General features: G+C 44.9%; 1 long non-coding RNA gene across 1 annotated transcript; it reads left to right on the top strand.

The window, feature by feature from the left end:
• Positions 1 to 9,489: 9,489 nt before the first annotated feature.
• LOC140685667 (uncharacterized) lies at positions 9,490 to 20,512 on the top strand. The gene is made up of 5 exons (XR_012058932.1): positions 9,490 to 10,019; positions 10,618 to 10,785; positions 16,089 to 16,153; positions 19,290 to 19,431; positions 20,456 to 20,512. It is a non-coding gene; the product is annotated as an uncharacterized lncRNA (long non-coding RNA).
• Positions 20,513 to 27,345: the final 6,833 nt, after the last annotated feature.

Genomic DNA, 27,345 nt, shown 5'->3' on the forward strand with positions numbered 1-27,345 from the left:
ATATTAAAGTATAGAGGAACAAATATTAGTTAACTTATTTTTCCCCCAGTACTAGATAAATGAAACAAGGAATAAGACCTTGAGGTCATATAATATACGGACATTTAAGGATGCTCAAAAGAGGACTGACCAACATATAGTAAAGCAAATAAAGGGCTAGTTCAAGGAACAAACGAGTATTTAGGGACTGAGGAAGAGGTCTACCAATTGCATTAATAAGAGAAGTTTTATAAACCAGCTATCAATCAGTATGAAAGAAAGAGTAAAAATAATGCAATATTTTGAAACTACATAAAGTTATATTTTATTGAGCACTAACTGTGTGCTAAACACAATAGAAGCATTATTTCACAAGGAATCTATGGAAATATTATTCACTATTCCCATTTTAGAGAAGGACTTACAGGTAAAAATGGACTAATTCTTACGCTAATTTTCTAGCTGGAAAACTGAGTCACTGGGAGATTGACTCAGTTGCATGTCAGAATCTCCAGCAGATTAGCATATGATCTATCCTGGAGAATGTTCCATGTGCACTTGAAAATAATGTGTATTCTCTTAAATGTCCATCAGTAGATGACTGGATAAAGAACTGTGGTATATTTATACAATGGAATATTACTCAGCCATAAAAAATAATAAATAATGCCATTTGCAGCAACATGGATGGACCTGGAGAATGTCATTCTAAGTGAAGTAAGCCAGAAAGAGAAAGAAAAATACCATATGATCTCACTTACATGTGGAATCTAAAAAAAAAAAAGACACACAAATTTATTTACAAAACAGAAACAGACTCACAGACATAGGAAACAAACTTACGGTTACTGGGGTTGGGGGAAAGGGGGTAGGAATGATAACTTAGGAGCTTGAGATTTGGAGATACTAACTACTATATATAAAATAGATAAACAACAAGTTTATACTGTATAGCATAGGGAACTATATTCTTTATCTTGCAGTAACTTACGGTTAAAAAGAATATGAAAATGAATATATGTATGTTCCTAAATGACTGAAATATTGTGCTGTACACCAGAAACTGACACAACATTGTAAACTGACTATACTTCAATAAAAATATATTAAAAAACAAAATAAAAGAAAAGAATGTGTATTCTGCTGCTTTTGGATGGAATGCTCTCTCTATATGTATATCAATTAAGTTCATCTAATCTAATGTGTCATTTAAGGCCAGTGTTTCCTTATTGATTTTCTGTCTGGATGATCTGTCCATTGCTGTAGTAGGGTGTTAAAGTCCCCTACTGTTACTGTGTTACTGTCAATTTCTCCTTTTATTTCCATCAATGTTTGCCTTATATTTTAGGTGCTCCTTTGTTGAGTGCATATATATTTACAATTGTTATATCTTCTTCTTGGACTAATGCCTTCATCATTATGTAATGTCCTTCTTTGTCTCCAGTAACAGTCTTTAGTTTAAAATCTATTATGTCAGTTGTAAGAATTGCTATCCTGGCTTTCTTTTAATTTCCATTTGCATGGAATTCCTTTTTCCATTCCCTCACTTTCAGTCTGTGTGTGTCTCTAGATCTGAAATGAATCTCTTATAGGTAGCATATATATGGGTCCTGTTTCTGTATCCATTCAGCCAGTCTGTGTCTTTTGGCTGGAGAATTTAGTCCATTTACATTTAAGGTAAGTATCAACATGCATATTCTTACTGCCATTTTGTTGATTGTTTTAGGTTTGTTTTTGTACATCTTTCTTATTCCTTTTTCAAAGATATTTGCAAATGATATGATTATAAGGGGTTAATTTCCAACATATACATAAACAGCTCATACAACTCAACATCAAAAAAAAAAAAAACCAACCAATCCAATTGAAAAATAGGTAGAAGAACTAAATAAACATTTTTCTGAAGAGGAAATGCAGATGGCCAACAGGCACATTGAAAAGATGCTCAACGTCACTAATCATCAGGGAAATGCAAACCAAAACCACAATCAGATATCACCTTATACCTGTCAGAATGGCTATTATCAAAAAGAGTGCAAATAACAAATGTTGATGAGGATGTGGAGAAAAGGAACCCTTATACACTGTTGGTGAGAATGTAAATTGGTGCAGCCACTGTGGAAAACAGTATGGAGGTTTCTCAAAAAACTAAAAATACAACTACCGTATGACCTAGCATTTCCACTCCTGGGTATATATCTGAAAAAAACAAAAACACTAATTCAAAAAGATACATGCACCCTAATATTTATAGCAGCATTATTTACAATTGTCAAGATACGGAAGCAACCTAAATGTCCATCAACAGATGAATGGATAAAGAAGATATGGTAAATATATATACAATGGAATACTACTCAGCCATAAAAAGAATGAAATTATGCCATTTGTAGCAACATGGATGGACTTGGAGGGCATCATGTTTAGTGAAATAAATCAAACAGAGAAAGATAAAATATTGAGTGATACCACTTACATGTGGAACCTGAAAAATACAGCACTAGTGAATAAAACAAAAAAAGAAGCAGACTCACAGATACAGAGAACAAACTAGTGGTTACCACTAGGAAGAGGGAAGTGGGGGAGGCAATGCAGGGGTAGAGGGGGGAAAAAGGGTTATTGTGCTATTATATGAAATCAGGTGTGTGAAACTTTTGAAAATTGCAAAGCACTAAAGAATTTAAAGAATCTTTCATTCAATTAAAACAAAAGAATAAAGCAATGAAAAATTCTAAAAATAAAATAAATAAAAGAATCTCCAGTGGATCTTTGTAAAGCTACAGATTACTAGTCCCTCCTCCTAAACCAAATAAATCAAATTAAATAAACCAATAAAATCAAAATATCTAGGAATAGAGCCCTGGAGTCATCATTTTTCAAAACTTTGCCCAACTGATTCTCAGGCAGCTGTGCTGGGAGTCCCTAGATCAGAGGTTCTCAAAGTGTGGGCTCCCCACAGTAGCATTAATATTTGTCAGAAATAGAAATTCTCAGGCTCCCCACCCCAAATCTACTGAATCCAAATCTGAGAGAACTCCAGAGACCCTAACATACTCTATGGTTTGAGAATCACTGGCCTAGATAAAAGAGGTGACACAGTGATGAGGACAACGGATGCGCAAGCCTGCCGATTTAAACCGAACCCCGTCTCTGCCACTTCCTGGCTGCGGGATCATAAGCATCTCCTTAATGTCCCCTGGCCTTGGTTTAAACTTGTGACAGTGAGATAACAGTAGTTTTCCTTTCTTAGGGTTATTCTGAGGAATAAGTGAGTTAGAATTAGTAATGGTGTCTTATACAGAGTAAGAGCTTAAAGGAAAATTAAGGCTCTTGCCCAAGATCAAAGCTATAGGTGGAATGAAAAAGAGTGGAGGAGAGGCTTAGGAAACAAAATCCTTGGGGAGAAGCAGCACTGGGGGTTCCTACCTAGAACATGAGGCCAATGGCCCGGCTCATACATTCTAAGCGACTGGCAGGGGGAATGTAAAGAACAGTTTGAACAAGCAACCCACCAGCAGTCTGGAGCAGGCCCTCCTGGTGTGCTGAGAAGGGAGCACACACCTGCATGAGCCCACCTGAGTCCTAGCTGTGTGACCTTAGGCAAGTCACTCCACCACTATGGGCTGCAGTCTCCTCTCTCAAACGACAGAGCTAATAACAATGACCAGACTTTCTCCTTGGAATTGTTGAGAATCAAGCAGAACCATGAAGCTGTTGTTATATATTTGAAGAGTCAAAGATCTGAGGCAAGTGTTCAGGGTCATCATCATACTGTCCTCTCCCAGGGTGAGCTCTTCTGACATTGCACTGGCTCCTTCTGATCTCTTTCCAGCAAAAGAGTCAAGCATGACAATAAGAAGAACAGTTACCGGGAATTCCAGCAATTCACACTAGAGAGTCTACCCCAGAGCTCCCGAACCCAGCCATCAGCCTGGGGCGGGCCAGGCCAGGCTGTTCACATGGTGCGGCTGTCTGGCCTAGGATACAGGTAAATATACGGAACACTTAAGATACATTTCTAGCAGGGTGGGGATGGCTCAGTGGTAAAGCATGTGCTTAGCATGCATGAGGTCCTGGGTTTAATCCCCAGTACTTCCATTAAAAAATAACAATAAAATAAATTTTAAAAAGATACAATTCTTAGACTCTTTATAAACCAGGTAAGTTGTAATAACAGCACCAAAGGGAAGACTCACTTGTAAATATCCATGTAGGGCCTTACAAAATATCAACCCCAGTCCTTAGAGTGTGTAGTAGCTGAGATCCTCTTCCGACCCAGGGCTGGCTGTGTGACTTTTCTGGGACAGAGCAGGCAGAGCAAGGCCCAGGGAGACCAGTTACTGCCATGAACATTTGCTCTCTTGGTAAAAGTAACGACAGGCACTCTTGCTGTTGACGGCCTCTGAAGCCGTGACACTGCCTCCAGCACACTGGCCTCTTCCTCTCTCAGGGAAACTGCAGATGCCCGAGGTCCTTCTTCCGCATCTTCATCTGGCCCTTCAAGCTACTGCTGGGCACCCGGCGTTCCGCCCTACCTGCACTCAACCATGGTCTGATCTTTCTGCTTCGATGACTCCACGCTCCGGAGAGCTTGAGGACAACTGTCGCCGGAGACATAGCTGGCTTCTTCGCATGCTGACTCCAGAAGCCCAGGCGAGAGAAGCACCCCTAGCGCTGTGCTTCAATGCTACTTGAGGGCTTGCCTGCGTGGCGCACCGGCCTGTGACTGGAACGTCTCCCCTGCAGGGCCTGCGCCTGCGGTGGGTTTCTCTAGCCAGCCTTGACCGTGCAAAGACCACTGCGTTGTGGCGAGAGCCGGTCCCACTACAGGTTGGCAAACACCTGTCTGTATCACAGCTCAGCTCGCGCTGGGCTTCAACAGCCTCCTCTAGGGTCATTTCCTGGTTTCCTTCCTTGACCCGGGGACCACTCACTCTAAAGCCTCTGTCTACAGAGAAAGCCAGAGCCCCTGCAAACAGGAACCATCTGCCTGCTTCTCTGATCTGAATGAAGTTTTAAATTTGCTGACTTGTAGATTTTCCAGGAATCCAGTCTGTTTAGACTCATCCACCTGATGGAAATCATTTTCAGTGCCTGAAACACTCATTAAATTTCTGTGCTCATGGAAACCCGTGAGGGGCTGATAGCAATGACAGGCCCTGCCGAACTTCCCCCCATCCTCCCTGGCCCTTCACCATACCTGCAGCCTCAGCTTCAAGGAATCCAAAGGAACAACTCTGATCTTGGAAAAGCCAAGTTGAAGTTGTTCTAACTCAGAACTGTGATGATGTCAAATCATTTGCTCCTGCCATGGCTCCCAACTGGTGTCCTGCATTGCCAAGGCAGGTATTTTTCTTATTTCTGCGACCCAAGCCCCTTCATGCCGTACCTCAGGTGACTGGGCCTCTGCCTGAAGTTGTCCTTGGACCCCCTGTGCCCTGCCCACCCCTGCTGGGTTCTCCTCTTCCTTTCAGCAGAGGTCTTGCCCTGGAACCTGAGGCTACACCTGGGGCCCTGCGTGCTAAATGACTTCCCCGGATTATGGGGTCTTGTCCACTTGACACATTGCCATAATGGTTATGACCTGCTGTTGCCCTGTTCTTCTGATGCCACATATTACCCACCATCCTGGAGTTCCTAGCACTTGGTCCATTCAGTAGGCAGGTAAAATTTCAGTCCTGGGCTCTTCCAGGCTGCCCTATCTGATTGCAATAAAAAAAAAAAATCCATGCCATCCTACCTAAGACAGGACAGTAGATTATAGGCTTGAATGGTATACCTCCTGAGCTATTACAGACAGAGCTTCAATGTGAAGACATTTGCTGTGGCATCAAGTAGGCACTGAAGAGATGTTGGAGGAACAAATTAACGAATGGGGCTTGTCTGCCCATGAGAGACTCATGGTCATTGAAGGAAGAAAGCTCAGGTATTACCTTGTATCCCAAAGGAATCCTTTAACTTGCATTACACAGAAGAGAGTAATGGGGATATGAATAGGGTTTGTACTGCTCGGGCTGCTCAGTCAACCTCAGATGGCAAGTCTGTCCTTGGGGACAGCCACCTAACAGGCAGTGGACTCAAGGACCCGGAGGTGAGGACAAAATAAGGACACAGGGAGGTCGGGAAATAAAGACAACTCACCTCAATCTGATGAGCTGATGTGCAGGGTTAGAGGGACAGGAAAGCCAGGGACTTTCTTTCTTAAAGAAAAGCAAGCAATTAGACAGAAAAATAATAGCTCAGTCTGTCCCTACCACTGGGGTCAGAAAGTGGCTTCTTCAGTTGCTCTCACTCTGTCGTGCGGCGGAATGATGGCAATAAGAGTGAGGCGAGAGCGCACAAGCAGAGCGAGCTTCCCGTGAGGACAGGAGCCTGCAAGGCCATGGGGAAGGCGGGTGTAGAGGAACCTAATGCTGCCAGAATACTCACTGCTAATCCCGGTGGGAGAAGAAGAGCTGCTCTGCTCTCAGCTTGCACCCGTGCAGGGTGTGAGCCGCAGGAGGAAGGGAAGCTGGGTTCTTTCTGCTCTCTGGCCAGGGAGAACCTTATCGAGGCGTTTGGAGTGAGGCACTGGGCAAGCACTTAGGAACAGCCCAGGTGCTAGTCGCAGCTGAGGCTGCTACCCGCCACTGTTCACCGGCACGCCAGGGTTCTGAGAGGTTCTCCACAGCACACAGCTGCCAGGTAAGATATGCGATACCCAGTTAAAATGTAAATTTCAGATGAATCATGTATAATTTTTAAGTATAAATATGTTCCATGCAATTTTAGGGACATACTTATACTTTAAAAAACCATATTATTGATCTAAAATTCCAATTTCACTGGGCACTCTATATTTTTATTTGCTAGACTTGGCAACACTACCCACAAGCAGATGGCTCACCCAGCCCCAGAGGTGTCCGATGATGTGACCAGCACAGAAAAGAGGACTCTGGACTATGATGGGGGGTGAAATCAGGAAAATCCATGCCTCTGAGGTTACACACTTGCTGGATTTGCTCCCACTTCCTTTCCACTAACCCAACCCTCTCCATTCTTCACTCCCTAGTTCATATCCCACCATCCTGGACCACCTCTCCCACAGGAAGATGTACACCTGACATCCCTGGGGGTAAGAAACCAAGTTGTACTTTGTCTCCAATGATGTCATGCGCGCACATTTGATTTTTCAGTTCTCAAAGACAGGGACTCTTTCTTCTACGTCTACCTCCTTCCACACCCATCAGGTTCCCCTAAACACAGGCACCCCACAGATCAAGGGTTAGGCACACTGTGAGGGTTAAATATTATATTCAGGAGTGTTCCCAAGTTAAGGGCCCTCGGAGATTTGCCAACAGGGAGAAGCTGAGACCAGAGAACTGAAGGCACTTACCCAGGAACATGACACCTGTCAAGCAGGGAGGGAAGCACGCAAATTCTGATTTGCTGGCTTCACTCTAGAACTTTCTGCTCTATCAGTGTCTTGCACAAAACTGAGCAAATACAGGCATTCTCAGTAAATACTTAAGTGACGTAATGAATTCATAAATGAATAAACTAATGAAATCAATGCTTTATGACTGATTTGCTAATTGTATGGTGGCTCTATCCTAGGGGAGATTCTCGGCCCCTGAAATGGTAAATGTAAGCAATGAAATCCTGCCATCTTCCCAGAAGAGATGCTCTGTGATCACAGGAAATATGTGGCATGAATGCCATTTTCTTCCGCAGGACAAGGCTACACTGGGCGGTAGCAAAAAGCAGCCTCCTCACTGGGCAAAGGCTAATGCAAATTGCTGCATGTACAACTACAGAAACCCTAAAGGGAAAAAAAAACTATTCTAAAATATTTTAGCTAGTTATGTGGCCTTTAACAGGGCAATAACTGCCCCAACCTTTGGCTTTCTCATCTGTAAAAATCATAAATAAAATAAAAAGTTATCAAGATAAAATAAATATCATTTCACTCTGCCAGCACCTTCTCCTATACTCAGTAAGTATCTACAGGTCTTTTTTCTTTTCTTAAAGAGTAACCTATCTTCTTAAGCAACAGTTTTTCAAAAAGGTACCCCTTCTGTGTTTTAATAGGCCACTGATGCGCAAAATTTGATCCCTGGTAACATCAACAGCAGCAGCATCTGGAAACTTACTAGAAACGTGAATTCTTGGGCTTCAAGGCAGACTTACTAAATTGGGAATTCCGGTAGCTGGACCCAGCCATCAGTGTTTTAACAAACCCACCTAGTGTTTCTGATGCACACTCAAGTTTCAGAACCTCTGGCTAAGCTGATGTTCCCCAAAGTATGGTCCATGTGGCTCCCACATCCAAACATTCCTATTAAAAATGCAGATTTCTAGGCCCTACCCCATACTTGCTGAACCCAAACCTCTTGTAGGGGAGCATGGGAGTCTCCTTTTTCAACGTGTCACCCAGGTGATTCACTGGGTGCACTTAAAGGGCAAGAGCTACTTGGTGAATTGGTGTCAAAATAGCACGTAATGATGGCACTTCAGCATCTGTGATCAGATGAGAGATCCCGTTTCCTCTTCTTTGTGACCCTGGAGAGTCAGAAGGAGGCGCAGTCGTATCACCAATGCCAAGTGGCTCCAAAGGAGTGACCTGATGGCTGTGGGGTACCCCATCACCTTGGAGGGAACACATTTATCAGTGACTCACCCAACGTGCTCTCCTAACCTGGAATGGCGCAGACCCAGTCACCCTGCTCCGAGGGCAGAGCCTAGCTTTGTCCGACAGATCAGTGGTTTTTCAAAAATGGACACCCACCCAAAGTCAAAACAGTATCCTGAAAATGTTCTTCTGGTCATGTAAGTCTTCACTGTATCTGGTGAGAGACAGTCACGGGAAGTCGTAACATACACTGTCAGTGTGAATTCAACACAACTCTTACCTTTCGTGGACCCCCGAAGGTGCATGGTGGGTGAAAAGAAACTAGGTAAGAATTTTGGTCACCTTCTCTCTTCTCTGAGACTTAACTGTTGAAACACATTTTCTTTTTTTCCCTTCAAACTGACCATCTTCTCGAGGGTGATGAAGTATGGGTGATGACAACGCAGGCAAGGTTCCTAGCTACAAGTTCCCTCAACACAATGACATCAATGCAGATGCATTGTCAGTGCAAGTCTCTTCTAGTTTCAGTGCGATGGAACTAGGCATTCCTTAAGCCATTTTGCAAAGGAACTCTACCACAGTAAAAAAGGTTTTCCCGAGTAAACCTTGAAAAATTTATATGGATTCTTGAAGCAGATTCCTTAGCCATTCCTCTTAAGTCTATAAGATCAATCACTGTGTCAATTCCAGTTAAGGACAGATGTAAACTAAGGTAAAGTTTATTTATGATCAAGAGACCCTCAACCATCCAGTACATGGGATAATAATTAAAAAGGCAAGCTTTCTCTCATGGTAAAAGCAACAAAGCGAAATAAAACAAAACAAACTAAAACAAAAACCTACCATAGAGGTTAACTCATAAAAACATCATTACAGAGACATTCGTGAGACACTGATTCCTGCAAGAACAGAAGGGGCTTCTTGATTGCTTTTTACACAGCTCCCTTCCGTAAATGGAATTCTGAGGAGTAAGCAGCCAGGCTCCAGAGCTCTCTCCCACTTGGAGCCATTGTTCAACTCTCATCCTGCGAAGTGAAGTGATGGGGATGAGGGAGGCAGGCTTGCCACAACGCACCAGCGCAGACTCAGAAGTCAATACTCATTTGACACTCCAGGGAGCGCTTTCCTACTGCAGGAACAGCAACTGGAACTTACTTGCATTTGGTTTTTAGCAGTCTGTGGAGTAGCTGCATTTTGTGGGTGAAAACACAACATGGAAACCATCACTCTAGGGAAGCCTTGGAACTCCTGAGGTTCTTTGAAGTAAATCCATCATGGTTAGTACCAACCTTCCTCTGGGAATGAGAAACGACGGAATCATGGGCTTAGTAATAGCCATGGAGGTAATGTTAGTCATCCTGACGGAGCATGTACTGACCAGTCCTGATGCCAAGTGTGGAAGTCCTTTACCTTCAGGACAATCCTTAAGGTAGGTATTACCGCTTTACAGATGAACAGGGAAGTCTCAGGGAAGTTAGGGAACCTACTCACAGACGTGGGAGCTGAGCCCTAACGTTCTGGTAACACTCCTTTGATTCATTACACCCTGCTATGGGCTGAATGTTTATATCTATTTAAAATCCATTATGAAGTCCTAGCCCCAAATGTGATGGTATTTGGAAGTGGGACCTTTGGTATGTAATTAGGTTTAGATTATGTCATGGGGTGGGGCCCTCATGATGGGATTAGTGTCCTATAAGAAGAGGTCTCTCTCCTCCCTCCATAAGCAAGCACTAGGGAAAGGCCACGTGACCACACAGTGAGAAGGTGGCCATCTATAAGCCAGGAAGTGGACCATCACTAGACACTGAATGTGCCAGCACCATGATCTTGGACTTCCCAGCCTCCAGAATTGTGAGAAATCAGTTTCTGCTGTTCAAGTTATCCTGTCTAGGGTCCTTTGTTACAACAGCTTAAGCAGACTAAGACATCTCCCCTTCCCTTTTTTGGATTCTTGGTGATATAACATGATGCAGGATTTGCTCATACTGTTTTTCAAGTCTATTCTCTGTTGAATCCAAAACCAGGATACTCATTCATTCATTCGCTCACTGGACTTTTCACGTTGCCCTCGTACGTGGGCTCAGGGTGAGCCTGACGTCACTCAGAGGTTCCCGTCACAATTTGATATCCACACCCATACCACCGTTGCTGCCGATTGCTGCTTTTGGGGTTTTCAATCACATGTGTCTGTGGTAAGTACATCAAAGAGCTCTTATTTAAAAATAAAACTTCAGGACATAATACCACTAAGTAGTCACTGGGTACCCAGTTCCTTATTGCTCAGAGAAGAAAACGTATAAATGCCTATGAACTAACAGTTCCCCAAGCACTATTTCTCCAGTCATTCTTTCCTACATCTGACCCAATGAATTGTGACTGCTTCTGAAAGTTTTTCCCCTCTTGTCACTGTCTTCCTAAATGTTAGTTATTCAACACAGATTTATTTTAGTGGAAGTAACAAGGTTAAGTCATGTGAATGCAGAAGGCATTTCCATTTAAATGAAAACTAACTGTTAAACTCATGCTGGCCTGGGACTTTTATAAGGGCCCCCAAATAATGTGGGCAAAGGTGCATGTGGTTCCCGGCTTTCGTGCATCACAAATGCTATCCATTCTGTAACATGACATAGGTTTTTATCTGGCTTGGTATGGAGGGTCCCTACGGTTTAGCTCTCATCAACCCCGTTGAGTAGGGGAAAGGAGACGGATAACTTAAAAGAATTTAAAGAGCACAGGGAAATAAGCACGATACTGAGACCACTCCAGAGATGCCCGTTCCTTTCTGTCTAGAAAGTTCAAAACTGCAGTTGAAAGATAGTTTACCCTGAGAGACATTAAAGCCAGAGGACAGAGGAAAAGACTTGTCCCGTCCCTCGTGGTCAGTGTCTCCAGGCAAGACATCACATAGCAACAGGAAGCAGGATCTGAACTGGCTTCTTCTGCCTCCTCAATCCATAGCAGTGCTTTTCTCCCCGCCACCGCCCTGGGAATGTCTCAGACGGCTGGTGCTGGGGGTTGTCTGAGTGGCGTGTTCAACAGACCCAGAAGTAAGAGCACCCTCCCCTGAAGTTTGTGGCCCCTCATTCCTCGTCCAAGGCCACGTCCCTGCCTGTTGCTCCCTCCCCACTCCCAGTGAATCACAAAGGGCTTCACTCAGGTGAACATTTACAAATCTTGCCTTCTTATCGATTTGAAAAAGCTCCCCAGGTGACTATGACATGCTTCTGTCCTCCCGTCCCCTTACAAGAGCCACTGATCGATTTTTTGCTCCCCATCTCCTGGAGAGATGAAGCAAGTTGCCCAAAATCACATAGCTAAGTACGGGGCAAGGGAACCCAGGACCCCTGCTTTCCAGTTCTCCTTGTACCAAGGCACCTCTCCTGCTGTCAGAGGGGGCTTTCAGGTGACGCCACATAGATAGTAAAGATACAGAAAGAGAGCATCCTGTAGTGTTTCCAAGAGCGGGAAACAAACAAAACAGATTAGATATTGGATTTGCTTTCCCCCACCTCTGCGGCAACTGCATCTGCTTATAAAGACTTTCAGAACTTAAGGAGCCGGGCCATGGGGAGAACACAGTCTAAGTGTCCTCCTCGGGATGAAGCAATGGACAGACCAGAGAGCCCCTGGGGGCTCCAGCCTTGGGAAGTCCCAGCTGGCTGACCAGGAAGCAGGGCTTCTGGGCCCTGAGCCTCACCCAGGCCTCCAAATGTTTTGACCCACTTCCTGCTCCCTCCCTGTGCTATTGCCTATGAGGTCTTTCCAGCTAGGAAGAAATGCACCACAATGTCAGGGAGTAGAGCTAGAGACGATTTTAATGGTTTTAAATAATTCTTGTATTTTGCACAGTTTCTTCCATGAACTCATATTGTTTTTATAATTTAAAACTTAAATTACCCTTCCAAAAAAGAAGGCAATGGCCCCTCGTGTGGTTCTCTGTGAAACACTTGCAGGCCTTCCACTTTTTCACGAGCTCCTCCTGTGCTTCACAATGGCTGAGTGATTGACGCCTCAACCAACGACAGGTGAAGGAGCCACAGGGCTGTGGGTGGCTCTAAAGAGACATGGAAAGTCTTCTTTGTTGCCAGCCTGGCTCCTTTTTAGAAGATTCTTTTGAGGCTTTCATCCATCTCTCTACCTACATACCTATCTATCCATCTATCTGTCTATCAGCTATCTATTTATTCCCTTCTCTGTATTGAAACCACCTGTCTACACTGCCAGGTCAATGTCTCAGAAGAATCACCTTCTGTTTTTGGGTTTTGCTTTGTTTGTTTGTTTTTTTTTTAACAATTATACAATTATTTTAAGAAGGCAAACCAGTGAGTATTCAAATTGCATGGAATGTGAAACAGATGCCACAGCTAAAGACTGGCCCTTCCTTGCAATTTGGCCCTCAAAACAATTTTAACCCTCCCTTTTTCAAAACTAAAAGCTGAAGCGAAGGGACGTAAACATACAAGGAGGTGAGACCTTAGCAGCTAATTTCAATCTGAGTAAACTGTTTCTCGAGGTTCTGCAAGTGATTTGTGTCATTTAGAAGCACATTCAACTGCCACTTAGCCCCACAGGGGCAGAGACGGATCCAGTTTCATAGAGAGGGTGGCTCTTGTTGTACGTGAGTTCCCTCCCGGAGCACGCATGAGGCTCTTTGCCTGAGATTTCCGACCAAGCCTGTGGCAGTCATGGTGTGCAGCAGGGCTGGGCTGAGCCGCCCAGGGGGATGCATGTGAAACCCAGGATGACCCCCACGATCTCCACCCCCACCTAGGTATGCAGAAGAGCCACCTAAGGGACCAGACCATGCCCTTGGTATCTGAGGACATCTGACCTGAAACTGGAGTCAGCAATGTAGGTTCTAGTCTGTAGGCAACTTGTCCTAGTCTCTCTCTGCACTGAAGTGAAAGGCCTGGCTCTGTGGGCACCTTGCCCAATTCAGATGAAGGTAGAATGACTCTGCAGCTTTTACTTCGATGTTGCTTTGCAGGGGGCAGTTAGGAAGGGGTGACAGGTCTGGGATATATGAACAGAAATCAATATTCACATGAATCGCCGGTAAGAGTAAGAATAGAAAACGGCAGCCTTGGGATATGAATTCGTTTGTCTTGTACCCCCAGACACAGCCCTCCAGACAGCGTACATGTAGCAGACATGTTCTCTCTTGGAGTATGCCCTAATTTAAATTTCTGAATTGTCTGTTGATGAAATACCAAAGGGCAGAGTTTTAAAAACATCCCTTGGAGTGAATCTCAGAACTAACAGTACCACTTTTGTACACCTGGCAGGCACAGTGTGCCAGGAACTATAGGATGTGCTTCAGAATATTATCTTAAATATTTATCCCCTTGACATAAGCATTAGTCCCAGTTTATAGATGGGAAAATAGAAACTTCCACAAAGAAACTTTGCACAGCGAACAAGCTACAGAACTCCTGCTCTTTAAAATGCCCCCGCTTGCCTCATTCCAACAGCCCAGACAGAAAAATTAACTGGTCTTTTAGAAGGCACCATGTTCTGGGTCCTGGTGATCACGGGTCCCAGTCCTCTGTGTAGGGCACCCACCATTTACCTCCAGTAAAACTGTTTTCTCACTTGACCGTGATTCCCACTCTCCATAAAACATCCAGTCATTTTCATCCGCACAGGCGCACTGGAGTGACAAGCTAGAGCCTCACTAGGAACCAACAGAGGATGTGCAGAAGCAAACTGCCACTAATTTTAACACAGGCTTAATGCAGGCAGCGTAAGCACTCAGAACAGACTCTCTCGCTTTTCCGGGAAATACCCTTCCACAGTACTTGTTTTTAAATGTTACTTCCGATCAATTACATGCTATTTTCTCTCCCTTCCTCTGTTCCTCCCTCCCTTTCTCTCCCTCCATTCTTTCCCCATCTTCATCAAAGGCACTACAGATAACCTTCCAGCTCTCTCTCCCTGTATCTTAATATTTCAGAGTGTCTGCTGTTAAAAACAATAAGGAAAGGTGAACAAGTAGATGGTTAATATGGTCTAAAACTCTCCCTGGGCTGGGAAGACGCATTGCCACCTGTGTTCCAGCTTTTGGCACGTGCTTGGAAGCAAATTGCCAGACCAGGAGGTCATAATCAGGAAAACAGAAACACATTACATTTTAATAATCACCTACCTTTTCAATAGCTTTGAGCTTTCAAATGTCACCTCCAGTTACAGGGAGCTAAAATCAACCTGCAAGCCCTCTCGCTTCCCACTCGGCGGAAAGAGCTGCAGACGACGGGTGACAATTGTCAAAGGGAAAGGACCAATAAATATGAGTTGCCCGCTAGAAGCAATTCAGCAAAATCAAGCTCATCAACTTCCCAGCATGGATTTTACTTTACTCTAAATCAGATACTCATTAATGGGGAACGTTCTTTGAGTCATCATTTTATTTACACTAGAGAAACGCAAGACACATTTGTCTGGCGGGAGGAATGAAGTGGCTCTCTCACTGCTCAGTTGTAGGTGTTTCCTTCTGCAGCCTCCTGAATTTTCATGCTAATGGAAAACACCCAGGCCAGATGCTCGCTAGTAACAAGTTAAAATGGCCCTGGCAAGTAAACGGTTTCTTTGATTTAAAGGCAAAAAAAAGAGCATAAAGAATAAATAGGATGGCAGGTAAAACAGTGGAAAACCTTACCTGCCTGAGATGTCAGAATCAAGCCATCCAGACTCTGCTCCTTAAAGAGAACCACGGAGCCGCACCCTGGAGGGATGGCAGGAGAGGCAGATCATCCCTGGTTTGAGACGGTGCCTGCTTTCTTGTCATCCAACTAGGAAAGGACGTCCACGGGGGCTCATGCCCTCCTTCAGAGCTGTGTCTTCCCAACTGCTATCTAGAGAGCAAAACACACAAGGTGGTTGATAAATCCCAGCAGAGTGAACAAACATCTGAATTCTGGGCAATGCCCTGCTTTATTAAATGTTAATAACACTTGAACTCAGTTTTAATCAACACCAAGCTAGTCTCTGGACAAAAAACTGAAGTCCCCTTGCTCTGCTCTGATGTGGGTACCAAGTTGAGTGAGATCCTCTCCATCCCTCCGCCATCACTCAGCTGCTTCTCTAGTTTCTGTGGCTGAGCAGACACCTGAGCACTGCGGGCACTGGCCACCCTCCGGCCATTCACACTACGGGCAGCCCTTCCCCTCCTCGAGGGGCCTCTGAAGCTGCTCCTCTGAGGATGGTGGAAGGCTGGGTGCTATGCAGGGAGTGACAGACACCTTGTCGGTTCTCAGAGAGTTTATTCTTTTTGGATCCCTGAGGCACTCAGAGTCAGTGCCTACCCTCAGAGGGAGCTGTATTGGGCCTGGAACTTTCTACAGGATTATAAAGAGGAAAGCAGACCAAGAGGCCTCTGGCAAATCAGTTCACAGACTATCCTACAACATGCCGAAATCTATCACCTGCTCTTTCAGGATGTTGTGGTGTTTTCAGGGTTTTGAACAACCTCTCTTAATCGCACGTTATATTTTTACAGCATTTCCCAGTTCCTGAGGTGTTAACCGTAATTGCCTTATGTTACTGGGACATCAACCCAGCGAGGTAGGTGTTACTCGTATCTTTCCAGAAGAGGAACCTTCTTGAAAATCATTGCTTTTCTCAATAATAAGAAGTGGCTTTCTTTCCACAGCAGCATGGCTCTCTCAGAGATACCTTTGACCTCATTAACTGCGCTCTCTTCCCCTGCCCTCCAGAGATGCCCTCCCTTGTCCATCCTATCTTTGGCCAAGAGTCTCTCTTGTTAGGTGGACTCTGTTTTTGCTTTCTCATGTTACGCCTTGACCTAATCAGAGAAAGCCCTCTGAATCTCTAGAAATAAATGAATATCTGACAAGAAAGAAAAAAACAGAAAGGGAGGAGAAATATTTCAGAAGTTGAGGATTCTGGAGAACAACCCATGTACAGATGGTATTTAATGCTCTCCAAACACCAAGTGCTGATTTCCAAGCCTGGCTTCTTCTTGTTATTTCCCGGTCACTTTGAACTGACTTATCAAATTGAGTAGATTCTTTGATACATATGTTGGTATTTTAAGCCCTGGTGGGAACAAGGCCTCCCATTTGTTTCAAGTTTTACTCTTCAGAAATGTTTTTAAAAACCCTGCTTAGAAAAGGAATCTCAGTCAAAACCCACTAGGACTTTTGGTCTTCACCCATTTCAATGAACGATGCCAACCACTGGGCTTCTTATTAAGAACGACTCCAGCTGGCTCCATGCTCTGCAGGGAAGTTAGTTTCAGTTCATGGAGGGGCCGCCAGCAGACGGCTGGTAATATACATTTGAGAAAGTAGGTGTTGCGCCTTGGGGTGCAAGGGCACCCCAGTAAGTAACACCCCTTTTCCTCACCCAAGTTCTTGGATTAAATGAAATAAGAAAAATGAGTTAACCTAATGAGGCTGAACCACCATCTGCATTTCAGGTAAGACCAGGGGAAGGACAGTGACTGGGATGAGAAGCAAGCAAACCTGATAACTTTCAGCACGCCCCCTTTTCTCTCCTATCTAGACCTTGAAACAGCTGGCCCAAGGCGAGTTCTACTCTGCAGGCCAAACCCTTTTACCCACATCACTGTTTTGGACTGGTCCTGATGGACAGAGAAGGAGGAAAATGGACAAACCGAGCTCTGTCCAACCAAGAAACAAGAATCAATACCTGTTACCCACCAGTCCTGAAATCCCTTCTCCTCTATGTGGGAAAACCACTTGACCTTTCTGGGCCTCAGTATATCCTCAGCTCTAAAAGGAGTGGGTTGGGCTGGGGGTGGGGGTGGGGGGTGGCAGGAATCCAGCCTAGCTCTGAAATCCATGCTAAGCCCCAGCAGTGACTCTGATGACGCTCAGGACAGGCCATGCTTTCTCCCATCAGACATCAGCTCCCTTTGCTAAGGTTCATGGTCAAAGATCGCACCCCTGAGACTCATCAATTATCTCTCAGATAATGGCAATTGTGCGGGTGACTCAGTGCACATCTGTCCCCACCAACAGAAAAATCACTCAAAGTGTACAGGTTAGTGGGAGCATCTCAGACCACGGACAGCACTTTATCATCAACATTGGCCCCTGGGAACATACAGGCCTGTTTCCTAATGATCCCAGTACAATACTCAGGAACAATACTGTGAAGACTATGATGCAGCACAGAGGCAGAAAAAGATGAAATAACCCAGGGACAGGGGGTCCTGTCTCCTAACTTTGACTTAGCACTAACAAGCCGCATGACATTCACATTTCTGGACCTCTTTGGTCATGTACAAGTGATAGAATCAGGAGCTTTCGAACTTATTTTCCTCTCTTTTAAAATACAAAATCTTACATAGAATCTGAATACAGAGCATGATTAAAAACAAATCTGCTCTGATGGAAGTGTGGGGAGACTCTCAGAGCCTTCCCACTTGATTTCTCCTCCCCTCCCCTCTGAATATTATCTCCACCCCCCAAACTTGGTAGGCCCCGAGGTCTCATGGGTCATTCGCCTAAGAATTTTCTCTGTGCCAGGCTGCATTTGGGGCCAACACTGTGTTGTGATGACACATCCATTTGACAGCCCACCCAGTTTTCCTGAAGCTACATCCCTGATCCTTCTCAGCAACCAATAAAGCGAAACTGGATGGTATGTCTACCAGTGATATGGGCCAGGTATCATCAGAGTTAGAACATAAAAACCACAGACAAAATATACTTGAGTTTCTATTGCAAGACTGAATTTTAGCTCAACAAGGAGAGAGAAATAGGGTAGAGTGTAAAGGCAGTGTACTATTATAAAATAATTTCCTTTAGAAGATATTCATCTCGCTACTCCTGTGTTGCTCAACCCAGACTCACGGCATGAGATTTTGACCATAAAGTAGTGTGACCAGGGTCAGGTTCTGCTCCTGCGAGAAAGTGCCTCTCTCTCACAGGAAACATGAAGCAGTTTTGGCCTTCAGAAGAGCTGGTCCCATCCTTCGGTCACCCAGCCCCCTCGTATATCTCCTCTGCATGTGTTAATTCTTTTGAAGGTGATGGGGGTTCTTTGCGTGGAAGATATATGCAGCTCAATGGCGGGAAGTGAGATCCTAATTATCTGCAGCTGACAACCTTTCAGGGCCCATTATAAAAGAACCGTCTGCACCAGGCGCTCGGAGCCCTCTGTCCCAGCTCCAGGGAGTCTGAGGGAGCAACAAGGAGTGATTCCGAGAGCCTGATTTATCAGGGAAGATTAGAAGAGTTACATCTATGGTCTGGTGAAACAATGACAGAGGGGGAGCAGGCTAATGGTTGACAAAGGGGCAGGAGGAAGAGAAGAGATTTATGGAGCCTGGTACGAGGGTTAGCAACTGGAGAGATGGAGTGAGATGAAGATGGGAAAGAAAGTCCTGAGTAAATATCGGGGAAACTCTCCTCGCTGATTTATTAGACAGATGAGCAAATCTCCCAAATGAAGCTTCATCACCACCCCGAGTAAGAGTGAGTGAGCCTCCATAAATGCGGCACGGCCATTTGTCTCTGTCACTGGGGGACCCGTGATGATATCTAGCATGGCGTTCCATCTTTCTTTTGAAGAGTGTCCTTAAAAGTCAGAATCCACCTTTTTCTCTACGGGAGGCTCTTAAGGGGCACGTGGTCCATGTTCACAATTCTAGGCACAGCCACTTGCTAACCATCACCAAGACTTAGATTATCTACTTTATAATTTTTAGAGGAGCAGAGTGTCCTTGTCCATGGTTCCCAGCCCAGAATCTCCCTGGGGAGAGATGGACATTTATGCTTGGGATAGAAGCCAGGAAGACACTTTGAAATTCAACTGAGGTCCTCCCAGCAGGGGCATATGGAAACGTTCTGGTGAGTCTGACTACCTGCAGATTACTTGTCTGACCAGGATAGGGACCCTCTTATGTGCACTTCAGGTCCTCGCAGACTCTCCTTGTTCTAGACGCCATTGTAGCAACCAGCTCTGCCTGAGCTCCACCTGACATCACACATGCTCCACCTGACCTGCCCCACCTCCTGCCCTGAGGATTTCCTCTTGCACAGAGGTGCAGGGTGCCTCAAGAGCCCACCATGCACCCACCCAAATGCAACTGGGAGTGATGAGTTGAGGTACAGCGGGGAAAGCATCTGACCCATGAGAGATGGGAGCTGGCAGGTACAGTCCTTCTCCTTCCAGGTGGACTGCACAGCTATGCAGTTTAGATGGTCTCCTGGGGGACAGTCCTGCAAGATCAAGCAATCAGCAGGATGCAGTAGCAGCCAAGAACAGCCAAAACACCCCCATCCTCACACTGGCTCTCCCTACCTCACCCTCCTTCCCTTCCCCCTCACTCCTGCTCCCTGGGGTTGTGCCCCGTCACAGGATGATAGCATAAAAACCTTGCTTCAAGTTCTGCTTTCTGGGGGAACCCAGGCTAAGTTATGACCAAATCATCAGGGCACAGGAGTCACTAAATTGTCTGAAAAGTGGCACAGACGTCTTTAATCACTTGGCCTGGGGGCCTGGTCCATGTATTCGAAGCACCGCACCAAACTGTCCCCTTCCAACCTCAGCCCCCTGACAGTGCCTCCATTAGAGTCCAGACACAGCAAGGATCTTTGTATGGGCCCCGTCTGATGTTTCAGTGTCTCCAGTGGCTTACTCTACTGGAGAGAGCTGGCAAGCTGGAGGACTTGAGCTCAGCCAAGTTGGTGTTTCCTACTCTGTCCCTGTAGGAGCCAAGACATAATATACAAGGAAAGCTGGGCACCTGGGGAGTTGATGATCAGCTCCTTGGAGGTAACCTGAGAGGTCACTGACTAGCCTTTGGCCTTTCCATCCAGCTGTGAGGCCTCTCTGCCGCAATTACTTTTGATTCTATTCTTTGTGTTACAGGCAGTACAATTCCAGTCAAGCACTGACTGGTAAACTGAGACTCCTCAAACAATCACGCCGTATCACCAAAAACGGTCTTGGTGCTCCAGAGAGAAACTCTGCAACACGATGTTATCTGTAAGTGCTGTGAGCTTTTGCTGTGTTTTGTTTTGTTTTGTTTTTAGTGTGTGTTTTAAGTTCAACTGTTTTTATGTCTCCACCAAAAAAAAAAAAAATTCCTTAGTAACCCATTATGGGTTAGTGAATTCCCAAACCGTTCAAAAATACTTTAAAGTTCTTTTGGGACATAGCCAGATACTTAATATTGTATTACATTTTATAGTTGTCACTTAATCAAGCTATTTAATATTATAGTACATTTTAAAACTGTCACTTAATCACATTTTCTTGACCCTTTTATGGGAATTAAAGATCACTGTAGATAAAAAATGGCATGCTTTAGTTTAAATAGATTCAGTATGTCCAGTTTGACAGTTACTTCTGAGACATTAAAAGAATTTTCTGTGATTAATGTGACCCACACACGTTAAATGGTGTAATGTTCCATTTCTCCAGCCATTAGCGGAAACAGCATCAGACAGAAGGAGCCAAACGCAGCCAACTGCATGGAAAGCCGGCGATGGGGGTGGAGGGGGGCAGGTTTAAAGATAATATAGAGCCAGGAAGGCTGAGATAAGGGAGCGATTTCTACTGATTTAATATTTGCTTTCTCTGGGCATCTTGAGAGCAAAGTCTGAGAAACACAAAGGTCAGGCCCTGGTAATGGAGTGAATGCCAGTCCCGCGATGCAAGCGCTCTGAGGGGAGGGCTCTCCGCCCGCGGGGTGCATCTCAGGCAGACGGCGGAGTGGAGTTACTCGGCGCTTATTATAAATGATTGATGAACACTGCTTCTAAATTTAGAAAAGCTCTCTAAATGGACATTTACTCACAAGGGGAAAAAAAAAAAAAGAAACTCCTCTGAAAGGTCCATCCCTGGAACGGTTTTGTTTATGGTGCTGCGATAGTTCCGGGCAATTAATCCAGAATTGCGTCACTGAAAGATTTTATATTCTTAAGTGTTCACTCATGTAGTTAAAGTAAATTATGTCCTTTACCAAACATGTTTCAAAGAACTGTACTGGGCTTTAAAAATCCTGGTCCCTAAATCCTACTTGTTTGTTTAATTAATCTGAAAATAACTGCTCCTTCTTTGTTTCTTAATCACAGATCACATACACTGTATTTGTTAGCAGCTGCGAATGAAAGCATGTCCCAGTGTGTTTTTCTTGATTGTTTAATAAGACTTGAATAATATCCCATTTAATCCATCAAGCAGGACATTACAATAACATCGATCTTTTGTTTGACAGCAAATTTGTTTGATAACAGAATAGAATATAATGTAACCAAATCAGTATCAGAAATGCATTTCAGAGAATCCAATTAAAAACACTCATGCACACTCCAGACAATGAGCAGTATGGCAAAAGAACCAGGCACAGCAAGACACTTCACGAAGGAGGGTGCAAAGGGAGAAATCTAGCCTTGCAAAATGCCCAGAGCTCACCCAGAAGACCAAGCCAAGCACTCCATGCCCCAGGAAGGTGGCCATTTTGGTTAAACAGGGTCAGCCTACTCCAAGGTCAGAATGGACAGACCTCCACTGTCCCACACTGACCTCCACTGTGTTCCTCCTCTGTCGGCTCAAATGCTGTAATTCTTCAAGCCAAAGGTCCCAGATCCTGTCATCACTTGCTAGCATCCTTTCTTTCCCTGCTGCCACCCAGCAAGGACTCTTGGAGAATGCTATTGTTCACATCCCAGCGTCCTTGCCCTGGTTCCAAACCTGCATAGAAGAGACGCTTTCTTTTGAGCATCCTCAGTCTCCAGGGAGGAATGGGAATTGCTTCTAAGGATTGTGCAAGACCCGATCTTTATGGACTTCATTCAGGAGGACAAGTGTCAGCCCTGGTGTTTATTTGCATACGTGTTTATTAGATGTTTTACAGTTGGACCCTTCCCTTTCCTTCCCTTCAAAACCCAGTACGGAGCTGTAACAAAGCCTCTCTCTAGATACCAAAACCAGATAATGCTGCAAAGAGGAGAAAAGAATGTGTAGCAACAAAAATTCTCAAAGTGCTCAGTTTTAAGAATCACGTATCTTGTCCCAAAAGTTGAGTCGGTTGTGTTTCATACAAAACTACTCATAACACCACCACCACACTCACACACACACACACACACACCCCATGTACTATGGAAAAAGAATTACTGAGGTCAACCCGTTATGTACAAAATAGCTGGCTGCTTGAATAAATTAAACCTTTTCTTTCTCCAAGATGATTTATGTGCAGAGGCTGACCAGATTCAATGTGTCTGTCCCTCTAATAGAGAATCTTCAAGTGCAGAGACCCGGTAAGCGGTGAGGGGTATGCAGACTTCCATGTCACTGGGGAGAGGGAGGAAGGCAGTTGTATTTGAAAAATCTCTAAGAAAACAAATAGCCCTTGGAAACACCTGCACTCTCTTTAGGAGTTTTTATCAATTTTCCGTGGATAATACAAACCTCACCTTCTAATGGAAACAGAATGAGTGTTCACAAAGGTAGGTTCAGACCTTTAGTGGTGAATAGAAGCTGAGAAAGCAAAGAAATAAACAGCATCAAATTTCCCAAATCAACCCTAATGCTGTGCTGACCACCCTCTGCCCACCAGGACCTCAGGAGAAATTTAATTGTTGTTCCACTTTGAAAATATTTACATGTAAAACCCGAATTTGCCTGCCACTCACACATTGTCTTCCTCTTGTCACAGAGGGGGAAATATCCAGGATGAGCTCATGGATCTTAAAAGTTGAGGAGTCTTTGTTTTAATTCCTCCCTAGTTTTTACTCACCAGTCTTACATTATTACAGTTCCTTTCCTCTCTCCATCCTTGCCTCCTTCCTTATTCTTTTGTTCTCTGACTAATCTTCCCCTTTTGTATTAATGAAGTCCTCCGTAGTTTCTCTTCAAATCTTAGAGTTGATTCCTTTGTGACTTCTGTTTTTTTTTTTTAAACCTGATAGGGCCTCTTTAAAAAAAAAAAAACCCATGAAAATTATTAATACTGCCATCCTTTCTGGCACTGTACCACGGGCCTTAAAACATCCTATTACATTTCTGATCTGAAATGACTTTCTCTTGACCCAGAAGTATTGGCAAATTACAGACCCCAAGCCAATCTTTTATGGAGAAGGTCTGAGTGCAAGTGGTAGACTTTCAGGTGCTTAACCAGAGAGTCGTAATCTTTATGACAAATAGCCTCTTGCTTTTCAGTTACGGCTAGTTTACTATGCATATGGCAGAGAGAGGACCCCTTAAAGTGGTCAGGGACTTTTTCTCCAGCCCCCCTCCCAGGTGTCACATCACTCCTTTTTACTGGCCTTGTTAGAGGGACAGCATTAGCCCCACCGATCACCCCAGCTTCCGGCCCAGCTGCCAGGCTGTAAAGCACATGGAACTGGGGTGGTCGATCCAAAGACATCAACTTGTCACTCTTGATGATCGTTCATCTGCAACAGAAATAGCCCGTGGTGCCTCGGAGATCGATGTGGAGACCACCGCTCTTCAACATTATTGCCACTAATTATTAAGATGAATGCGGTGATTAATGGGAGCGCTGCTTTTTTCACTTTATGTAAATGGCGAGCTCATGCATATACATGGCGGAGGGGGCTCACCAACCTGGTGCCCGGAACGTTGCTGCTCAGCCCCCTTATTCAGCTGTCACTGTGACCCAGGTGCAACGACTTAGAGCGATTTAAAAGGAAATGCTAAAAATGAATTGTTGATCAGCAGCCTCAGGCAGCTTTTTGGAAATTCCCTTCCATGAGGGCTGTGCTTTGATTAGGGAAAGCTCAATCAAGGCAATAACTAGGGTTATTAAGGATGCTGCACTAGCCTGTGGGCCTTGAAGCGCCCGTTGTCTAGCGGAAAGAGCTGGTGAGGATGGAGGAAATGCAGCTTCCACGGTGATGATGTGGTAAACTGAGGCAAGGCAGCCTCTCTGGGTCTGTTTTCTCCTCGGTAAAAATCTGGGGGTCCAATTAAATGACATAAAGCCCTTTTAACCTTAAAAATTATATGATCCTATAAGGTAGAGGCTGAGCGGGAGATGACCCAAAATGAACCAAAATGAACAGTCTGTCACAACAGTCCTTAGTGGAGCACGCCTTCCCTTACTTGTCTTATTCCATAAGCATATATTTCATTCAGCAAACATTTCACTGAGCATCTATTCTGTGCATCATATAAAACTTTCCTTCCTCAGTAAGAACCCTCTAAGCATCACGCTAATCACAGCGTATCCCACCTGGTTGCTGTGTCAGAAGTAACCTCTCTAATGACCGGGGCTAAGCCTTATTCTGCTTTACAAACCCAGTGCCTGACACACAGTTGGCACTCAATAAATATTTGTTAAATGAATGAATGTTAGGCACTGGAGGAAATGATCACAAAAGAAGTTAAGAAATGTTCCCCGCCCTCCAGGACTTTAGGATGGATGTGAAGCCAAAAATACACTCAGGCAAGTAGCCAACAAAATGCTACAATGAATGAGGCCGTTGTGTGTCACCAGTGGTGGCTCTTGAACAACAGGTGCCACATTGAAGAGGCGTTTCGGAAGAGTCAGACTCTACTAAGTTTGTCTTCATAAGCACCTGAACCCCTTGCCTCCCGTCTCATGCCAGACAGATGGTGTTCTGCCCTCTTAAAGACCTCTAGGTAGAGATTCCACATGCTTTGTTGGCTGCCCGGACCGGCCCTCTACTTAACAATTCCTTCCTACCATCCACTCAGAGCCTCTCCTCCAATGTGGGCTGCATCTCGAAGGATGGTGGCCACGTGCTTTTCTGAGGCCTGACGCTGTTCCATTGCTGGGGGCCCAGCTGGGACAGCTGACCTCACTGGGAATGCTAGAGACTGTGCCCCTCGGGGAGGCTGATGGGCTGGTCTGTGTCCTTCTGGAAACACTCCCTGGAGAGGTGAATCACAACCACAAGTGGCGGGTGAGCAATTTCATTTCCTTCTCAGACATCCTAGAGCTGCAATTTCAGGTGGGTCCTCAGCTATAACCCTGAGTCCTGGTGATCTCATCCTGGTCCCGTTTCCATCTTTTTCCCTCTAAATGAATGCCAGATCTCAAGGTTGGGGCAGCCTCATAGGATGGCTGGAGCAAGTGTGGTGTAGGCAGGCCAGAAGCCAAGTCCTGGCTCTGTCCCTTGCCAGCTGTGGGAGAAACCTTCAGTAAGTATTCTTATCTGCCAGGTGGAGGAAGTAACAGCATAGAGAACTTACACAGTCATTTTGGGGAATAAAAGGGATAAAGTAGGTAAAGATCTTGGTGTACAGCAAGCCCTGGACAGATGAAACATGTAAACATCCTCTTTCCTTCTGTCTGCCCTGGCTGGCCTAAGGAACAGGGCTGAATGCTTAAATCATCATCAGATATCTTCTGGTTCAGCTCCTGCTTTCCAGCCGGCAAGACCCTCTGCTCGGGGCGATCACAGTGCTACAGAGACTCCATTCCTGCTCAGGTGTCAGTCTTCTCATGGTACCAGTATTTTGTCCTGGCTTTCAGATTTCTGGATGGACAGCCTAACTTGGGAGAACATCAACATAAACCCCACGGGAACATGCTGCACAAAAGTCTGCATTTCCAATGATGCTAACCCAGCCGCGGCTCCACCCCAGGCCTGATCGTGCTCCCCTCCCACAGCCTGGGTCCCGGGCATGCCTGCTAACTCGCAGAGATGGCTAGGACTCATTAGAATGTTGAAACCACTATTGGTTGAATGTATAAAGGCTGTAAAATTGGAAAACCCTGAAGGAGGAAAGGGAAATTATTCACTGTCAGAATTGGTGTGATGGACAAAGTGAGAAGCAGGCCTGGATTTCACAGTCAGCTTCAGTCCCTGTGGACATCTGGCCTCTCAACAGACGTGAGGCTCAGCTATTCCTCCACATACTGTACAATAGGAGGCTGATCCCGGGCTTCCATTGTCCACACACATTAACATGCATTTTCCATTATTTAAAGGTAGCTTTTAAGGAAGTATTTGTGGATATGATGGATGCCTCTCTGAGGACCTCTTTCTGTATTCTTCCTGTAGGCAAACCTCCTGCTGGTCACATCTGCATTTGTCATGAGGATTCCTGCTTTCACCAGCCTCTCCAGCTCATTTCAATTCCTGATACAGTCAATGCTTCTCAAAAGACCTTGTCTCCCAGGCCTCTGCCAGACAATTTAGCTAAGTCCTCCATCCCGTGCTTGGCTTCACTCCTGGTAGCCTGACTTAGCCATGCCGCTGAACCTGGCCACTTCAAGTGATGTTTGACAAATGCTTCCTTTCAAAGTGTCTCTGGGGCAAGGCAGGGAAAAATAATCAGGTCCTTTTTATCTTCTTCCTGAAAATCTGGAGTATGAAGCCTTAACTTTAAATCTGTCCCTTCTACAAAGGGGCTACCAGAATCATGGAAAGTTGCTATCTCTGGAGGAGATCATAAAAGACTTCTGGCCTATCACCTCAGTCCAGACCCAAGCACTGCAAGGCTCAGAGGGGGAGGTTTTCCAGGATCCAGGCTGGTTGGTGGTGGAGCCTGGAGGATCACCGAGTCAGTCCACCTTCCCTGTTCCTGTTCCTCCACAGCCAGGGCCTCTCAAGGTGGAGAGAGGGCTGGTCCATGCCCACTTCTTCCTTCTCTCCTTCCTTCCTCCCTCCCCCTTTCTTTTTTCTCTTTTATTGGAAGAGGAGAGGTTTGGAATATATTAATAAAGGAAAAAAATTACCAAAAATTTCATGTGTTTTTATACGTTTCTATTTAAGTTAAATTGTGCTCTTTGCAAGATAATTAGGAATTAAAAAAAAATT

The sequence above is a fragment of the Vicugna pacos genome, chromosome 15, assembly GCF_048564905.1.
Source record: "Vicugna pacos chromosome 15, VicPac4, whole genome shotgun sequence".
Lineage (NCBI taxonomy): Eukaryota > Metazoa > Chordata > Mammalia > Artiodactyla > Camelidae > Vicugna > Vicugna pacos.